We start from the raw sequence: 17,545 nt of genomic DNA on the forward strand, positions 1-17,545 counted from the left end.
ATTCTTTTAGAATTACACTGGTTTTCATATCATATACATTTTTTTTTTTTTTTTAGGTAATTTTAAAATGGTTTTATTAGCAGCAAGGAGCAAAATATAAGTATGATTTAAGACTATATGTCTATATTATTTCATTAAATGATGCAATATGTAACTAGATAATTATTCCATTTCCGAAGTTAATGTATATTATATTAACTTTATGTATCTGTAGTATTTTGGAGTATTAGAGTTATTAGTACTTATCAGTTTTATTTTCACATCCGTTTGAAGTTAAACAGATCACCATTTTGTAGTTGGGACTTTGGTTGAACTTCGAACAGGATAATTCCCGAAGGGTTGTTGTAGGCTACATGACACGGCCGACCTAAGTGCAGTTGATACAAATAATTATTATCATAAATATGAATTTTTAAGAGGTATATTGAATATATTTTATCAACTTGTCCATCAATATAGGATGACCGGCTTTAAGGTATTGAACAAAACATTCAGTAATTTTAAAAGAAAATGTCTATTTCAGATTATTATTGATTTTGGTATTTAGTGGAAAGTGGGCATTTCGAAAATAATTATCAAATAACAAAGAGATATTGGAAGACATTCAAAACAATAGGTTTCCAATTATTTCATAGTGTATCTAAAAATATGTTTAAACAATATTTTTAAAATAAATATTTTAAGTTCAATTTTGAAGAAATTTGAATGCGGTTTTAGTTATTTTTTGTAATTTAAAAATATTACTATAATATAAGCTGACAGACAGTTTTTATGCTAAAAAACTTTTTTCGTATACAATATTTTATAATATGTATTATTAAAGTAAAAATGTACACTACCATTTCAATGAACCTCACTTATTGTACAGCAGAGCGGTACCCATTTGCCTTCCTTTTTTATCATAAACTTATAAGGTTTGGGTAGGAATTGCTTATTGCAGAAAATATTTGTTATATTTTAAAACGTAGACATTATTGCCTTAAATTATGTTTTTATCGTTCTAATAAATAACGTAGTACCTATTTAATGTTGTTATTATGAAACTTAATATAGTGTCTGTTACTTTTAGAATGTAGGTACTTTTATAAGTGCACATTGTTTAAATATATTATTCACAGAGTCTTAATTATAAATAAGTTATAAAAGTGGATTTAACTGTGGTTATTCGAGTATATTTATATAACAAAGGCAATTAAAGATTTTAATGAATTAATAGTGAAAGATTACATAATATTAATTTACTAAATTTATTTTAAGATCACTGTTCAACGTCAACATACTTAATAGTGGTACTATTATATAGGTAGGTTATTTGGAATAGATTGTTAGAAACAGCGTTAAATATTCAATACTGGTAATTACTAATTAGTGTTTTAATCTAGATCTAAAATGGTAAGCTTAATATTAAATTATAAACACATCACTGAAAGTGAATAATATAATATAATATACAATAATCAAGCCACCAATGTACTATTATTTTCATCAAACATCCAATCTAATTTTTTTAGATTTAAAATGCGTTCACTTTGAAGTGTATATTTTCCTGTTGGGTTCTTTGAAAAATGATTTAACTTTATAATATATTGAATAAAAGTACAAGAAATAAAGAACTTGGCTAATGCAAAAGTCTAATCACTAGCTATTGGCTAATAACCACGTGGTCGAGGCCTAAAATAATAAACAATCATAATGGTACCTGTTATATGCTCAGCTTTTTTGAAAGTGGAGGCTATTATGTAGTTTTGACTATTCTCAGACCACATTTTATATAATATACATTCGTTGCTTTGTTAAATATTTTGTATGGAAAAAAAGGCAAGGGGGGCATATAATATGACCCTCCAAGAGTGCCAATCGCATATTTCAAACATTAAAAAAAAAAAGAAGTTGGCTGATGTTGCACACGTGATTTTAAATAATCAATCAATCAAGTGCATGCACTATATACATAAATGTTTCCACCAGACTGCAGTTACATTAAGTTCAGTCGAGTTTCTTGAACTCGATAGTTATTGGCTAATAAAGCGCCGGTATGGACTTGTGGAAGATGGGAATGGAAGCAGGGAAATGGTTGTTTGGCGCCGGAATATCGCTGAATAAAAACCCGCGTCAGCAAGACTAGAAAGACCAATGGTAATTGGTACTGTATGACAATCGCATTCTCAGATAAACTTAGTGATTTATGTGTATTTATAATACATTATGGGTTCACAAAGCTTATATTGTTTGAGTTTACAGGAGGGAGAAACCGGAATCCCTCGTATTTTTATAATATTTATTCTAAGAGCATTCTTCCTACATTTTCTAAATATTGCATAATATAATTCATTATATACTCACGAGTCTTTAACATTGTACATTATTAGTATCTTATCAATGTTCTATTAAAATATCTGAAGCGACTGAAGCAATATTAACTATTATACCTTTATTATTATTATTATCATTCAAAGTAACTAAAATCAAATGTTCATTCAAATGTGGATCATATACACGAATATATTTCATTACATGTATTTACCAGTTTGGTAATAATTTTATTATATTTATTTATTTATTCAATTTGTTCTTATGATAACGTTTTTAAAAAATGCAACAATTTTAAGATTTGAGATTTCTCCAATTATACAGTGCAAGTTTTCTTTTTAGGACACCAAACGCAAAATTTATTGATTTTTTTCAGTTGGCATATACGGATATACCTATTAAATTGTTGAATCATATAATTATTTAAATAAATAGCTGCCTAATGTTAATTTCGTGTCCGTTGAACAGCTGCATCGTTACTCAACTTTTAATTACTCGTATCTAGTTATTATTAGTTCATTATACAATGATATTGTCAATAACTCTGCATGCCATGTTTACGGTCCGGATCCAATCAAAAATCTATTCAAAATTCCGGTGATAAACATATAATAATATGTCTATCCGTTCATCATATACCAACGAATAGAAATTATTTTAAAAATTGATTGTAATATTTATAATTCATACTCTATAATATGAATACTGCACATAACAATATTATTATGAATATACATAATTATAATCGACGAGGCGTGCGAGAGAGAGAATCGGACATCGTGATTTGTATGTACATATAGTATATATAGATATATATATATATTATATGCCTACATGATGGTGAATGATAATGATTTAATTAACGCAAACAGCGAGATCGTGACGATGTGGTTCGATGGGTGGCGCACAATGTGCAGCTTGTATGGACAGTCATCGGAACGCAATCGATAGGTACAAGATAATAATATGCGGATGAGTGATGATGACGACAATAAAATATTACGGCGCGAGTTAAAAACCTAAAGGGGTGCACCAATACATTGTATTATTGTTATTATATCATAATAATATATGAAATTAGTCGGACACTGTAAAATCCGCTGTATACTATCGGAACGAGTGAAATGTAGAGAGGTGGTTAGGCAGTGCGAAAACGACTTGGGATAGACCTCTTATATAGGACCGTCACTTTCATCACGGCATACCTGAGTGTACAGTTTAAAAAATATAAATATGTTTATTATTAACCCTATGATTATGATTTTAGCTTTTATTGAAAAACGGCCCGTGCATTTCGTCGGACCGGAAATCGGCCGGTTAGGTAAGCAATCATGGCTAATCACAATCACGTATTATACAAGTACAACAGTCAACAAGAATCGTTCCGTTGAAAGTTGGAATTTCATTACATTGCACACACCCTATAAACACCGATAAATATTTTTGAAGAGCCACTTTAGCAATCTCGTAATTGTTTTGTGGAAATTACAGATGCCGGTAAAAAATAATCTACAATACCAGAACTTATAATATCAACGGTTTTCACTTTATTTTTATTGTCTGTGGGCCAGATAAAATTTGTCCACGGTCCGCCATCATTTGGCGAATCTTGCCCTAGACAATATATTATAAAATATAAATATTCACCTTCACGAACCACGATGCAAAGTGTAAACACATTTTTATCGAGGATCTGAAAATATTCCCAACGTGCATGGTAAATTGGTAAATAAGTGTCTGATGAGTGATGATTGCGTATGATGCTTAAGACGGATTGGACGACGGTGGAAAATCTGTATATATCAGAGAATGACCAACGTGGAAACGCAGGCTTATAAGGGGCAACCATCAGGGGGTGCAAAAGGGTGACATGTCATACCTACCTAGACAAAATATTTTAATTTTTTTAGTTTTGAATGATAAATTAATTTAACTTATGATACTTATGATACGTATAATACTATGTCGATCAATCATCTATAAATACATATATTTATATGCTATGGACTATGGATGTATATTTGTTTCATCATTTAATAAAACAAATTTGATTGATCCTTAGTTTTCAAGTTATTTATTTTATGATTGTCACCCTTCTAGATTTGGACAGATGGGCACCCTTGTCGGCTAATAATAAAATTATAACATATTAAACGACTGGTAGGCACGATGTTTACAAACCTAGGTAATTTGTGTATCGGAACGGATAATTTATAATTTAATAAGCTACAATATAATTCGCCGTTTAACGCCTATACTATTAGTTACCAATTAACGGTTAATATATACCATCATCATAAAGTCATATACCAATATAGTATAATAATAACACATAATAAATTATAAGATGATGCTACCCATGCGTGTGTTATCTTTTCTATCATCACATAAACGTAAAACATATCAAATTAGAATTCAGCTGTAGAGCTAATACTATGTTATACATATAAACCATAAAATGGACGTCGTTTCAATGAAATGGTATTTATAATATTGGTACCGTTTTGTCAACCGGCCGAGAACGCATGCGTGATGCGTACAATATAATATTTTAATAACTATTTATTGAGTGCCCGTGTTTGGATAATAGGTCGTAATAGTATCTACATCTACTTAGTATTAGGTATGTATTACGTTAAAAACTGTCGTTTTTCTAAAATTATAATATTATATTGCGTAACGATAACTTCACAATGTTTTCCTGTACTGGTAATAATATTATCATTGTTTTATTATTATCATCAGCATCGCAAGGGAATTGATGCGGCGAAAAATGGGACCATTGCTGAATTCGAACAATGCGTTAATCATCGGTGTCCGGGATTACGAGTTCGCGACACGGTTTACACGGAAGACGGAACTGCGATATTATTATTATTTATTTATTTATTATGACGTATATAATTAGTGAGGAGGAACGTAATATATAAGTAATTACAGCTGTATACTATTATCGCGTGGGTAGGCAGATATATTAGTAGAAACAAAAAAAAAAACAAAAAAAATCGAGAGCGAAATAGTATTTGCATTGATTTTCGAACGGTTTTGATATGTCAGTAATTTCGTCGCAGTTAAAAATTATTCATATGAATAATATTCTGTTGTGTATGCCATATTTAAATCGATAGGTAGTTGCAGTGTACCTACGCGAAATGCATCAGACGACTTCTCTGAATAATTCTGATGATGCGAAATAATAATAATACACTATGACTATTTATCATATTCAATATTGTATTATATTATGCTTTATTGCTGTATTTTTCTTTCGCGTACCTTGCACGATACGTGTACAGTGTACACCCAAGCTGCACATAATTATTATTGTCACAGAGAACACGATCCATAAAAACATTTCGAGCATAAAACAGTGTATTATTATTATTTATTAATATTGTGTGAAGACTGTGTTATACTATGACGTGTACTGTGTACAGTGTACGACTGAACTACTTTTCCTCTTGTGCTTATATTGTTGCTAGCCACCAGCTATTAGGTACCGTACATAATATTTTATTATTTTATTTTTATCAATAACGTTACCAATTTTCAATTAAACACTATGCATGCCTCATCAGAAGTAACGATTATAATAAAATAATTATGTATATTAAAATATTACGTATACTTTCTCAATCTATATTAAACGCATAATATAAGTACAATATAAACATACCTAGTAGCGCACCACACACGCGTAACTTAACCATTTCATATGATACAATAGGTATACCCAGGTAACCGTATATTATTATATATCAGGAAGTGTAAATAAATGTGACATACTCAAAGATTAGGTTAAAAAATATCTTGGTAGGAGTTATAAGTATATTTAAATTATATCAAATTATCGACTATTAAATTAATTTCTAAATATTAGAATATTATTGAAACGTAATCATAATTGTTCAAGTAATAAACGTATATTGTAGGTATGTAATATTTTAATCAAAGTTTCTGAAAGAAAAATTCCATTCTGTATTACAAAAACTAAAAAGTAGGTACATGTCACATGGTATTTATTCCACGTTTAAGCGAAAAAGTTTACATTGCATAAGCGCAACGTGCAACGTCCGTTTCCGACCAGAAGAAAGAGAGAGGATCCCACAACGCGTGCAGGTATTATACGTAGATATATACCGTAAACTTGTGGTATGGTTACATATATAGAATAGTTAAATCTTTGGATTACACGATTATTGGGCAATATAATTACATGTTGGACCTACCACCTTCGGCTGTACAATTTGTAGGTACGTCATAACAACAACACTAGCACTAATATTAATGTATGATGGTATATATTATATTCTATATATTGACGATCAGGAAGAAAGCGTAGGATTACTCAGAGTCGCAGTGTTGTATTATGTCTATAATTTGGGAATAAAATACGCGTCGACAATATAAATGCTGTGTGGTATAATTATTTTAATTACCTGTGCGGGAGTTGTCGTACTCTGTGAGATATTCATCTATTCCCTTTGTATCCAGAGTAGCACGCGTGAGACATCTCTATACACACACAGTATTATGGATCCGTATATCTCGTATACTATGATGACATAATAATCTAGGTCACGTGAGCAAAAACGATTAATTTTAGATCAGTCGACCTAATAGTTTTTATCTTTGCTTATAATATGTTCTGCAGTCACCCGTGATGTATATTAAAGCTGGTAGTCACTATTATGCAGTGTTTTGACTCCCGGTTCCCGCGGTGACTAATATTATTTGTCAGAGTGGCCAAACAAACGAGTAAAAGTTTTTTACTTAATGAATTTGACTGGGATGACGTATTTTGAAATATGAATAGTAAACTAAGTTACGTTATAAATTCAAAAATCAAACTAAAGTAAGAAAATTTATTAAATCTCATGTTTGATGCTGTTACGTCCGTCCATGTTCGTCGTGTTATCGTTACGATGTTAATTTTATTTAAATCTTGAATCCAAAACTATCGGTTGGAACGCTAGTTTTGAAGACCGAAATATCTAAAAATATAAAATATAAGAAAACATTTTAAAATAAATTATTAAGTCTGTGTGAATAATATGTATAGAACTCGTATACGGTACGTCACCGCTTTCGAGATTGTGATTAATTTCACTTTTATTTCGTATAGATTACTGTGTGATAATAATATACACTACAGTATTTATCACGTCGTATTGCTAAAATCCTATAGATATTTATTACTGTTTGAGTGATGTAGGTACTGATGTTAATATATGAACATGATTATAGGTGATTAACATTAATAATTGTTGGTTTTATTTAATTTTCACGATGAACGCATAAATTAAGTATATATTAATCTCCAAGAAGCACTATGTGCAACACGTTATTAGTTTTTTAATACTTACCTATTTTTTTTTCAATTAGCGTAGTAGAAAAAATATTATTTTACTGTTATTTTATGTTGGCTGTGTACAAAACATCTTATTAAGATATTTTTATTTGAAAATTATTAATCGTAATTAGTTATAGGGACAAAAATAATTAAATTATGTGTTTAGGTATCAATAAGAACAAGTTCATGCCAAAAGTTTTTTTTTTAATGAACACGAAATGTGAATGTAACGAATGTAGATGCATACAACTGCTAGTGCTGTATATAATTATAGGCTTCTTAAGAAATGTTAAATTTGACAAATATATAAGTACGCTGTTTACGCTCCAAAAATTTTCTCGACAAACTATTAGGAAATATTTCAGGACAGATTAATGACCAACGATTTGTTTTGATTGTAAAAATTTCAAGTCTTAGAACAACCTCCAAAACGGAATCGGAATGCTACAGGTATTATATTATATAAGTACATATAATATATTACATATATGTATACTTATCTATATAAATATATTTATATTCCGTATATATACGACGATAGATCAAAACATTTTGAAATAAATTGGAAACTATGTAAAACAAATTCTATAAATAATCATGTCCGATACTGATTGGTCATAATATGATATGTGTCCAATTCGAGACATAATGTTGTAAAAACATAAAAATAATAATCAAAATAGGCATATTGGATACAAAATACGAATATTGATGGAAAAACATCGATAGGATAATTAACACTTCAGCAATAAGCGATCTGACTAAGTATAAAAAATGCACATAACAACAATAATGTTATTATTTAACGACGTACATAGAACAAAATATCTTTGCACATACATAAATCGCGTCTAAATCTGGGGTTAGATATAAATTAAAATTATACGGTTATAAACGGGTTAGAAGTCACAACATTCGAAGAACCTACACCGTGTAGGTGTCATAACGTAAAAAACAAATTGTAAATATTTAATTGACCGATTATATCCACTGTCTAAGTATATAATCTCTTTTCTTTCACTTCTGTACGTACCATGAACTAAGATGTATTTTAGTTAGTATAATATCTTAGTTCATGGTATGTACGTACTTTATTATTTTTGTCCTAACAATATTTTCGTAGATAATTCTATGTCGTTGGATAAGAAACACGGTGTACGATTTAATACAGTTATCATTCAAAATAAAATATGTAGCTAGTTTACGCGCGTTGATTGCGGCGCATTACGGACACTATGACGTGCTGCAATAATCGTGGCCGACGAGAAAATCCGTACACTGCAGACCTACTCGAAATAATATGTATAGTATTCGAATCACACACAATAATATTATTATCATATTATTTATGATAGAGTTTAAATCACGCGTGTCTTTTAAGCGGTTTAATAAGAAACATCTGTCCGCAGTTCTTATATTATTATGTGTATGTATTCGTATCATTTACGATGCCGTGCGTGCATGTAACGTGACCGCGAGTGTTGTCGCAGCGTCGTATATGTCATATTATTATATTAAGACAAAATTAACAATATTTATTTTTTATAACGTAGTTATTTTTTTTTATTATCATTATTATTCAAGTAATATTATTTTACATGTATATGCATATGTACAACGTAAGATGTATTATGTAAAATGTATATCTATGGATATCAACATAATATCGCCTAATTGGCCAAAACGAAATGCGTGCGAGACTATATATAAATATATTTTTAATATTATAATTAGGTATTATTATTATGTTCATATGCTCGTCCACGATTTTTTATTATGACGATCGTCATCAAGATTGTCATTATAATATAATAGTCATCAACGTAAATTTAACACACTGTTCAAATCAGAAGTCGATGAAATCGAATAAGTTATCATAATAATTATTATCCTGAAGAGATCCTTGCACCGTAAGTGTACGTCGTACAAACGTGCAATTTTAAATAGGTAGGTAGGTACTAGGTATAGATATAATAGATATACTTTTCTTAAAAACTCATTAATAATTTATTTCGCCGTCTGAGAGGCGTATTTATACAATTTTAATAAATTAATATTTCATAAATAGCGAAATGAAGAATGTTATTTTAGAATATTCTTGATTTAATCTTTGACCCGGTAGATATACATAACATTATACATAATATAAATGAATGTTAGATATTATATCAAATACTGCAGATTATTAAATGCGCACTTAAAACCATTGCGAAACGCAATCAATGCATGAAACAACTGCTTTTTTATTATTTTCTGTTTGTATTACGTTTAAACTGCTGAAATCAAAATTAAAATTAACACTAATAAAATGTAGATATTGCACAAATTCTATTAAAAGATAATCATTATGTTACGAAGACGCTTGCGTTGGCTAAAATCTAGTAATGAGAAATCTCGATTTGTATTCCATTTAATTTGTTTGGCAATAATTATATAGGCTATGGGCACGGGTAGGTAAGCATAGTACGTATATAACTATTATGCTATTAGATTTAGAATGAAAGATAATCATTCCTCCCCCGGCTATTATTAGTGTAAAGACTTCAGTTCTTAGACCTCAAATATCTACATAAAAAAATTTTTTTTTTGAATAAAATGAATTTGTTTTTCTGTCTTGTGAATACATTTTTCTCAGCTTTCATCTTATAAAGTATAATAGAATAAACCCCCAAATGTTTCCATACATATGATTATAGATATTTATTTTAATTTCAATTGATCGTTGTCTATATGAAACAATTATAAGAAGTACTTTAATAATAATGAGAAAAATAATTAGTAGGTAATAATGTTTGAACAAGTATTATAATAATCAGAATATTTTATAAAAAAACCATTACAATTACAGTAATGTGTTAGCTACCATTTCTATATGAATAATTAATAAAATGTACAAATATATTTATGGAGATATTTGGAAATTTATACTGTTTCATTTTATAATACACATTAAGACAAAAAACAAAAATACTATTCATATTCAAATAGATTTTTTCTTTGGGGGGAGGGGGGGGAGTGATGTTAGGATGTCTGCATTGAAAAAATTATCAGAAGAAAATATCTTACTACATCGAAAATTGCTGGGTGGTGTGGGGAAACGTCTGAGTCGAAAATTGTCCATAAAATAATATTTTATGAACGTGTATGCGCCAAGCATTAATAATTATAAACACTTCAATCATGGATAGCTTTATAATTTCCAAATTTTGCATTTCTATAGTGAGGTTCCTGATTATTATTATTTTTTTTTTTCAAATTAACTAAGTAATTGTAAGATTCGTTCGATTGATGCTAAATGTATGTTCATCTATAAATGATTTTGTAATAATTATCAAAATCAAAACATGTATAATATATATTATGTAATATCGTTACCAACTTGGCATTAGGCTCGTTGAGTATTTTTGAGAATATAAGACAGCGGGAGTCAATGTAAAAATAGATTTCTTTTAAAATATAAGTCCAAAAAAACATTGATTAAAAACATATTATATATTTTTAAAAACTAAAATGGTCAACGCATAATATATCGCATATTTAAAATTAATAAAAAAATGGACATTGGTTAATATCTAACCAAGCCATAACATGCTATAAATTACGTGTTTTCATTTAGGTAGACACTTTAAAATAATATATTGTATAAATTATTAGGTTATTAGGTATGTTATGGTATTACAATGATCCAATAATTTACTTATTAAACAATAGATAATAATATATAATATTCAGGTTATAATTGTTTGATATTATCAAGATATTCTATATATTTTATCTCATCTATAAAAGTTATGAAAAGAGTCAAATAAATTATAATATAGTCTAGATTATAAAAGCAGTCAAATTTTAAAATTAAACACTGTTTATTTTTACATTTACTCCACCTAAGTATTTAAGTATGATTATTATTTATTTGATGATATGATCTAATGCTGTCTGGATATCTCTAAGTTATTATGTTACATGTACTTACCTAGAATTATCATGATCATAGGGGATGAGTATATTATATAATAAGCTTATATTTAAAAGTATTCAAATACTTTGAATTTTGTTTATATTATGCAATATACATAATATATGAATACCTCAATAAATAATATGTGAAATAATTTGATGAATGAATCATTAAATTTACTTTAAAATTTAAATAGTATATTTTATTTTTAAAGAAATTATTATTAAAATGTATAGGTATTGTAAAGTATATATTTTTATTAAACCATACAATATTAAATAAGCATTCAAAATAAAACGTGCATAGTTTGTTTCATATTTTGTTAATTAGTTGTTCCATAAAAATATATGACATTGGAACTTAATATACTTAGTACTTACCTAACCTACACTTTGAATTTTTAAAGATATTGATATTTTCAGTTAATTAGTTTCAATCCATGATTTGTAACATAATATTATAATTTATAATAATTAACAATAAATCAATCGGATACATTAGTTAACTTTGGCACCTACTACCTATACAACGTTTATATAAATAATTTAATTTTGTAAAATTAATTTTTTTCGATGGTCATAATGTTACCACCTAAATTTTTTTCTTGAATAAATTGGCCAAGGACTGTATGTATTTATTCCAAACATTTTTTTTATTTTTATGACTTTCACAATAAAAATATCATGTATTATTATTTATCCTAATATCGGATGTAATATCGGATGTATTAATCTAATTAAAATAGTAATCGTTCATTGTCGAATTATTACCAGAGAAAGTCAATTCGAATTTACATTCAAAAATATACATAATAGTTGTAAAAACCTCTCATTAAGTCTTACAATTTCATCAAAACTAAATACCTTTTGTGGTTCATTAAATAGGTGTTCCTGTCAATGTTTTTGCCACCTATATTTATGCCTAAGGTGGTTTAACTTACCTGATTCTTCTTCTTCTTCTTCGGTAAACTCGGCCACTAAGACCATCCCGACATACATCATTGCCTCCAATTTCCTCTAACCGATGCCTGTATCATCCTAACGTACGTTTTCGCATCATTCTTCACTACGTCCTCCTATCTCAGACGTGGTCTTTCCAGACGTTTTTTATTTCTAGTAGTGTTTTTTTCTAATCCTATGCGTATGAGTATAGGTTTGGCTACGCCGAGAATGCTCAGCCCATAGCAATCTCTTGATCTTTATTGTTTCGAGTATACTGGGTTTATGGAAGAGTGTTTCTTATTCATTGTTTTTTCTTGTTCTACACTCACCACTTACCAATCCAAAAATCATTCGCAGTATTTTTCTCTCCAGAATTAAGAGTTTTCTTTCATCACTTTTCCTTAATGGCCATGTCTTAGCTTCATAAGTTATAACAGGCCTTATTAAAATGTAATGTATAATTGTAACTTACCTGATGAAATACATTTTATGTAAAAAAAAATTGCTGTGGTGCTGGATTTTTTTATGGTTTTCAACGCTATTTTTCTATCCTGCTGATGGTTGTGTGTAAATAGTATAGCTACAATTATTTCTTATATATTATATATATACATATATATATTCATGTTTATGTATTATACCACTCGATGCATTGATACCTTTTATAGTCCACACGCATATATTTTATATGTATAAATAACATAACCAAATTCTGTGTCACGTAATGTGCACATTATATTATTTTTATTATTGATGTTTTCGTTGACGGATTACATTTTCTCGCGCCTACAGGCAAAAGTTCGATTAAAACTCTCCTTGACGTACCTACATTTTATCATATATATATTTCAATTTCTGTTCTTTCTTGTTGGTAGTAAAACAATTATCTAAATCAATTAGTTTATTTTAGAATTTTAATATCAAAATTATTTTGAAATAAATTAATTTACAATGCAACTTTTTTCAAAAATATTATATTTGAGTATTTTTTGGAATAAGTGAATTTCTTAAATTAGTTATTATTCATATAATTTTCACAATTTTTGTCTTACGTTTAATCAGCATCAATTTTTTTGTTTTTTATCAGTTCTTTCTATTACTCTCTATTTTTTTTTACATATTATACCTATAGTCTATACTTTGATTCACTGAATATGCGATCAGCTGTCGCCACGTAAGAGGTGTGGCTCGTGGACTGCGGAATTCCTAGAAAAATTAACTAACGACTCACCGAAGGTGCCTCAGGCAACCGTTCGTAATTCGGTATAATTATTATTTATACAATAAACATATTGGATGGCACAAAATACCGTCAATATATCTGATTCGGTACTAAACATCAATTTTTAACGATGCTGCCATTTATCAGTGTATACGAGTATATGTCTTGTATACATTGTATAGTACGCTAACTGCACTTCGCATAAAGCAGGCCGTAAATGACGCTCTTTCCTCCATATGATCGTATTCTATATTTCTACGTGACCTATAAAATAAGTTTCATTTATTTCATTCCGTTTATTGTACAAGATGATTCAAACGAACTATTACCTTCATTTCATCTTATTTTCATTGTTGATAGATTAATATGAATCACCAAAGATCATCAAACGAATATTGTCCCATAGCTTCCAAATTCATATTATATTTGATATCTATACGCAGTTAAATATTTAAAAAACTACTCGATTGAATTTTCATTATAATACTTCCAAATTTTTAGAAAAAATATCTGTTTAATGATTTACAGTAGAAAAGTGGGTTCTCATTTGAAAACAGAAGTATTGCTCCACACAGATACTTAGGTAATAGAAAATATCTTTAGAATTTGAAAATACGGTCTTTGGTATACTATGTAAAAATTCTAAAATTCACTGAATAACTAAATTATTGAAGACAAAAGGGTTGAGCATGTTTAGTAATTTCTCTGTATATATGAAAAAAATAATGTTAATTAAACGTATAACAAAAATTGCATGTTAATATTATACAAGTAAATAATTTAAGAAATATACTCATGTCTGTAAATTCTCAAAAATCATATTTTTTTAAAGTTTTTACGTCCCAAATTAATTTAACCAAAAAATATTGGATTTTAAAAAAATTCTAAAAAATAAAATACTTGACTTACATAAATATTTTTACCATAAATATTTTTTTATAAAAAAAGGTGTAAGATTTTTTTGATTTGAAGGGGAACCGGAGTTGCATTTTCTTATAATCAGATTCATAAATAGGCTATTTTAAATTTATCCAAAAGATTTTTTATTATTAATTATTTTTTTTTATTTTCAGTACTAAAAAATAAATAGAAAACATTTTTTATACATGTAGTGCTTGGGTCACTTGATGAAAAAAAATAAAAAAAATAAAAAAATAAAAAAAATAAAAAACATTAATTTGAATGAAAGTTATTCTCAGAGTGAGTTCTATCTGTCACATCTTTTATATATTATTTACAGCCGCGTTTTATCAACGGTATAATAATCAATAATAAATAACCGTATGAATCGCTTTGCTCTTTGCTGTTTAGTAGGTGTCTACTGTCGAAATGCAACCTCGTTCAGCATAAAGAGAATACACTTTTTGCCAAAAATCGGAACCAATTATGAAAATGATTGATGATCGAAAAATGTTTTCGATTGCTTTGAGAATCGGCCCCCCGATGCGTCGCTCCGTGATGCAGTCGGCGACGTGTGGCTCGCCGAGTTTCTATACGAAATGCGGGATGGCGTATATTACAAAACGTGATTCCGTACTGAACGTCAAATTCAAACGATTCTGCGCCGTCGTCAAAATTATATTGCTGTTTCGTATACACTTGTGGCACAACCTTCCGTGTTTTTGTGTCGTGTTCAACAAACGGCGCCTCGTTTGAAATCGAATTCAGGAACCCCGCGAAAACCACGTCGAACAATCGATAAAACGTATTTTTGTCATTTTTTACAACCTATATATAATATATGTATGTGAATCATTTAATGAAAATAAATCTGTTATCTAATAATTTTTGGGTGGTAGTAAGGGTGAGGTCGAATTTGAAACGTAAGGTCGTGTAATTTATTGTTCGAATTATTGCACTCTGATTGAAAAAATGTAATGTCCGAATACAATATCATTACAATCATAACATAAAACCTATTAACTAGCGAATATCTGTATTATATTTTGTATTTACTATTTTTAATACATCGAGTTTATTACTTCCATGATAATAATGCTATGAATTGTGAAATAAAATCTACGGAACAAACCCCGAATTATCTCAGGATGAAAAATCCCCAGAGTAATATTTTACCCACACAATGTTTTTCAGATGAATGTGATTAAATTAATTGAATATTTTTTAATCGTTTACACAACATTATTAATATTAACTATAAATATTATATAGGTAGGTAGTTTTGTAGTGGGTATACTAGGCACTTATGATTTGATGTATATATCATATTTAAATATTGTATAACCTTAACAACTATTATTTATATTCGTTTTATCCCGATTAGGTATCAATAATATTCAACATAATATTTAACTACAATTTAAAAATAATAATATACAACATGTTGTTTTTCAAAATAATAAAAGCAACAATATTATATATTATTATAAATTAATGGTTGTTTTCTGATTCAATAAATATGTTCTTTTCAAAATCTATGTTTAAGAGTTACATTTTGAGATCCAATGAAATTCAATCATTACCTTTCTCTGTCTCTTGTGTAGTTTGAATATTTTGGTTTAGTTACACGGAGTGCAGTTCGACAATCCCTGTTACACCGTATCTTTCGTCTGCTGTGTTAACTCCTCTAAAATATTTTTATACCAGACAGTCAAAAATTGTTGATTCGCGCAGGCTATAGGTACCACACGCGCGTATAACAGATAATATATGCACCAATAAATCGAAAGCATGTTTAGTATTAAAAATATGACGTGTAAATAACTTATTCATAAATACAAAAAAAAGCAATAATAATAGCAATAATATTTTTCAGCCATATACGCACGTTTACCGTCATCATATTAATCAACTCTGGAGAAAACGTATGAATAAGTAGGAAGAAAAATAAAAAGCTATCCGATCGCAATCGGTTTCTTTTTAGGATATTCGTTATGATGTTATTACACGACTCGCAGGCGTATTAGTATACCGGCTGTATAATATTATTTTAAATTATTATTATTATTATTATTATACCTACTAGTCTTCATATGTAAGTCCGCGGAATCGTGATGCGTGCAACCACGTGCGTTGATTCGTCACCTCTGGCGGCGTCGTCCCTTCGAGCTAAAAAACCTACGTTTTACGGCTTAAAAATTACTATAACCGTCGCATATTACATAATTGCGTCGTTACCATATTATTATTATTATTATCATCATCATCATCATCGTAACATATCTTCCATCCGGTCCATCGCTGCCGCCGCAGCCGCCGCAACCGCAGGGTAATAATATAATACGCGATGAAGCCGATGATGAATACCGCGGATTCACATCCGTATTGGTACGGTTACGATGCAGTGACGGCGGCGGCGACGACGATGACGACAACGATAATAGTAATAATAATAATAATATTATACTATCGTGATAATAATATTAGCATCCCGATGCAGCAGGAATAAGTTGCATAATTTCGGTGGAAAAAATATATATTTTTACGTAGATTCTCTCTCATCGCACGGATCGTTGTTATGATAACATAATATTATTGTTATACATTGTATTACGCCTGTTATATTGCAGTAATATGTTTTTTTACCATTCAGTTACCGTTATAACCATTATAAAATTGTAGCCACGGTACTACGCGGTGGTGAGGTGAAAGGACAAGCAGCTGCCATCTTCATTACTATGCGTACGTGTGTGTGCCCGTATAATACCATATAAACACACGGAGATATAAAAAAATATTATTATTATTATCATCATAACAGTCTGGGCGTCTAGCCAGTGGCCGCTGCGAGGGCGTGCGCG

Source organism: Diuraphis noxia, unplaced genomic scaffold (assembly GCF_037042655.1).
Source record: "Diuraphis noxia isolate RWA-SAM2 unplaced genomic scaffold, SU_Dnox_SAM2 contig0003, whole genome shotgun sequence".
NCBI classification, from domain to species: domain Eukaryota; kingdom Metazoa; phylum Arthropoda; class Insecta; order Hemiptera; family Aphididae; genus Diuraphis; species Diuraphis noxia.